Here is a 4,484-nt window from a genome sequence, read left to right as displayed (position 1 = left end):
TTGAGGTCCTATCTAATGCATTAAAGTAGGTTATCACATTAATAAGCTGGTTGGGCCATGATTATGACTAGAGTTAGGTTGGATTGGGTTGGCAATATTATTCCTGGAACCAATTGATAAACCTATAGCCTACGTATTAATACCTAAGGTAATTACACTTCTTGGAAGAAAAAAAAGCTATGGACTATGTCATTCCTTGTAAAGCATTCAAATGGAATTGTTTTGGTTTATGCCAAAATATCATGATACATACTTTGTTGCTAGTTAAAAGTAGATTGTTTGCCTTAACTCTTGATTGAAATGGGAGAACTCCTTGAGGGGGGAGAGTTGCTTGTTTCAAGGCTTAACAGACATACAAGGGTTTACTTAGGACTAAAACTAGGATGCCTTGAGATTCGTCCAATAGCTACTATGTTTATCAATCCTATTCAGGGATTGGGCTAGATACAAACAACAACTTCGAGCCTCAAAGGCAAATAGAGAGCTCAAGGGGTTAGGAAAACCCAAGTCAAGGGAAAGACCGATGCTTTTGTACTTGTTGGGAAGAAGGCTGGGTTATCGATCAATGTAAGTGATTAATAGAACTTATGTCTTGTACAGTGTTTGAAACCGTAACATATGCCTTAGCCGAAAGAAGGGTGTGTTAAGTAAATTTTACATAGAACCGCTCCTAATCCCAAGGGGGAGAGCAAATACACGATGGAAAGGTTATCACAACTATTCCTGCAATGTTTGGAAAAGGATACCATTGTTTTTTTGGATTGATCAAATAACGTCCTAAATGCTTTTGCATTAAACTGATTGTTGGGATGTGATTTGGATGATTATTTCAAGTGCTTGTGCTTGATGGTAAATGCATGACAAGGGTCAGTGATGACAAGTTGCCATGGGGAATAAAGGAATGTTTTCTTGGAAGATGATATTAGGATGATTGCCTTGATTGTGCTTGATTCTTAATTGGATTAATTAAGGAAGGATATTTTGTGTGGGTGGATCATCTCCAAGGTCACACCACACTTCAACATGAGAGGGCACTGATTGATTCATGGGCCGAAGGTCAAGTGGTGAAAAGGCCAACCACGGAAGTTGTGTCTCACTCCTAGGTCGCTTGGGGTCAGGTGGAGCTCTGCACACCCCTTGCTTAGTCCAGAACATAGTTGAAGACTGTCGTGAGCCCAATGTCAGTGGCATTGGAAGATCCTATTCTAGATAATGGATGGAAATTGTGGTACCATGTGATCTGGACCAGGTACTCCTATTAGACAGAAGGGATACATAATTTCTCATGTATGGGTAGGAGACAAAGATTAACTTGAAGATAAGTTAAGAAACTTGTTTGTCAAAAGGACTACTTGCTCTGTATTCGTGTTTGTGCCATAAATTACGCAAATGAACCCTATTCCCTAAAAGGCTTAATTAATGAAGCTGATTTTTAATATCACACATAAATGTGATACGACCTAATTAGATAACTAAAGAACACCCATTGAGGGAAGTGGGTGGACGACGGGTTCATCCTATGGTAGGGTGGTCCCAGAGAACTGGGAGGCTTCTCACAAGGTTTTATCGTCGTTTGACCTTTAGGTATTGTTAAGTTAGAACCCAATTTATCTTGTTTTAGGGGATTGGAATGAAATTATGTGCTATGGGTAGAGAGGTTGAGCGATGCATCCCTCTCGTTTCCCATTCTCTTTGAACCAAGTGCAGCATGGATTTGCTTCGGCTTGGGTATCTCCACGTAAAGTAGGATGTCTAGGACCCGACACTGGAATGCCGTCACGAGACCTTGACTGTTAGGGATCCAAGTTTCAAGTCGATCCTAATGGGTTCGTCAGCCGTGAACATTCCGTTGTGAGGCAGACTCGAGAAACCCTACGCGACAAACCCTATAACATTCCATGGGAGTGCTGGGCAACATTGCTTAGATTCTGGACTGCTAAAAACGTGCTTGGACAGCTGATAGGCGGGCACGTTATAGTGGAGGAGCCATCTTCAATGAATCTTAATATAGGGACAAATATATATTATAAAAATTTAATGAACATTGGAATTGAAAAAAGCCATAGGATTTGTTGATCTTCAAGTTACTTATCCAATTACTTGTTAGAAAATAGCATGCATGAAAGATAATGAAGGATCTAATTTACTTAGAATATACTTGATTCTCAAATCTTTCCTAAGACAATGTTTTTGAAGCTAACAAACATATCAAAATATAAAAAATCTATGAGTAGTTTTGGTTGTACTATTAAAGCCCATTCACATGCATAATCATACAATTGATATGTCATGGTATTCTCAACATGTAACCTCTCTCCTATAATTTGAAGCATTTTGGAAGCTATAATTTTTCATTACACTTGTAATGATAATTTTAAATCGAACCATAGGGTGCAAATAGATCTCTACCATACATGGCAAAAAGGACAAATGCTTGTGTCTATCTGCTAGTCATAACAAAATGAGATCTAAACATCCTATAATTATTATTGAACCCTTATAATAGGCATAACCAATAAAAAGTTGGGATTAATTACATATGACAAGCTGTGTATAGAAGCAAAAGCATGTAATTCTAGCAAATGGGACACAATGATTGTATCAAAGACTTAAGTAGTGAAATTTGATTGGGTTATTGCAATCACTAAATTAGAAAAGTGGAGTCTTAAAAAGGGTATAAATATCCTTTTATCATTAGAGAAATAAAATATTCTTTGAGGAATACTAATTGGTTACTGTATTGGGTTGAATTTTGATTGCGGTTTATGTCCAAAAATTGATAAAAGCTTTTACTCATGCCTAGATAATGGATACTACTGAGTAGTTTGCACTTCCCCCAAGGGAAATTATTAGGGCTTAACTTGAGTCCATTTTTTTCTGGCTAAGAGTGCTTTTGACCAATGTCTAGGAAAAAAGGTCCTATATGGAAGGTTCCATGCTATTGCAATACAAAACTGAGGGGCTTTGGTCAGAAATTGTAATTGCTTAGTTGGTCCTATGGTGGAGAAGAAATCTGTACGTGTATGATGTAGCTAGCATCAAGAGCTTGAAAATTATGGGCTACATATTTCTCTTTTGAAGAAGAAGATGGAATTTCATACCTCACTCTATGAGTAGAAAACAAGTGTAAAAATTATAAATATTAATACAAATGTTTTGAAAGGACTATCTTTGCTATTTTTGTATTGTACTTTAAGACGTGACATGAACCTAGTGATAAGGTAATTAAGGAAGTTGTGTTTGAATGTCAAACAATGTGTTAGTATGCTTAGCTTATACAATTAAAAAAACCACATTCGAATGGGAAGTGGGCGATCATCTTTCTCTAATAGAAAATGATTAAAGGGTGGTTGGACTTGATGAGTCAAGTGCTGTTCTAATATGGAAAAAATTAGGAGACAAAGAGTTGGTTGATGACTTTTCTAGGGTTTGATCTTAGAAGACAGTCACACACCATTTAAGGGAAATAGAAATGAGGTTTGGCCTTTTGGGCAAAGGAGGAGAGTTCAACTCTTCCTCACCTCTCACTCATTATGAAGCAAGTGTAGTGATTGACTTGCTCTTGGTTTTCATAGATTACAAAGTGATCATCTTGGTTGAGTGGTGGAATGCTTTTAGTGATAGTTAGGTATTTAAGATTCCTCACGTCAATCCTTGTGGATTGAGGCTAAGCACTTGACTATGAGGTAGGGGACCTAGGGGCACCTTGTCAAGACCAATGTTTGATTATTCCTATAAACTGTGAACAATGGTAGTTGGATAAACCCAATGACTACTAAAGTGCTATGTTTGGCAATAAGCGGTTGGTGTGAAAATCTATTTCAGCTTGGTTGAGCATTGATTAACTTAGTTTATGCTATTACAAGAAAAAATGCTCGTACAAAACCAAGTTGAATTGCATATATTTGACTGAGAAAATTGGGTATGTAATATCCTTTTCTCCTCAGAGAAATTGAGATGTTCTCATCTTGAGAGAAACTCGGGATGCTCTCTTTGGAGAATGGATTCCTCAATCCAAGTTGCATCTTCTTCAGGGAAGTCCTTCCATTTAATTAGGTATTTCCATATGGTATAATTCCTTGAAGGTTTTTCCTACTTTCTAGGATTCTCTCAAGTTGGACTTCAAGAATCCCTTGGGTTGGTGTTACCACTTGCTAATTATCAAGGATATGCTTAGGATTAGGAACATTAGATTTCAATAAGCTTATGTGGTATACATTGTGGATCTTTAGATGAGAAGGTAGGGCTAGCTTATATGCATGTGTTCCAAGGCATTTTGCGAATTTGTATGGCCCACAATATTTGGAACTAAGCTTTTTGAATTTCCCAAGAGATAGATAACTTTTCTTGGTCGAACCCTTAGGAAGATGATATCACTTTCTTTAAAGATTCAATTAGTCTTGTTTGGATTTGTGCATGTCTTTTGCTTGATTTTATTGGAATATGATGAGTTATCTTAGTAAGAATATCCATAATCACCAGGA

This window comes from Lygodium microphyllum, chromosome 14 (genome assembly GCF_053477565.2).
Source record: "Lygodium microphyllum isolate KBCC chromosome 14, Lygodium_microphyllum_v1.1.10, whole genome shotgun sequence".
In the NCBI taxonomy this organism is placed as follows: Eukaryota; Viridiplantae; Streptophyta; class Polypodiopsida; order Schizaeales; family Lygodiaceae; genus Lygodium; species Lygodium microphyllum.
The sequence above is the reverse complement of the archived record's forward strand: the minus strand, read 5'-3'. Positions refer to the sequence as shown.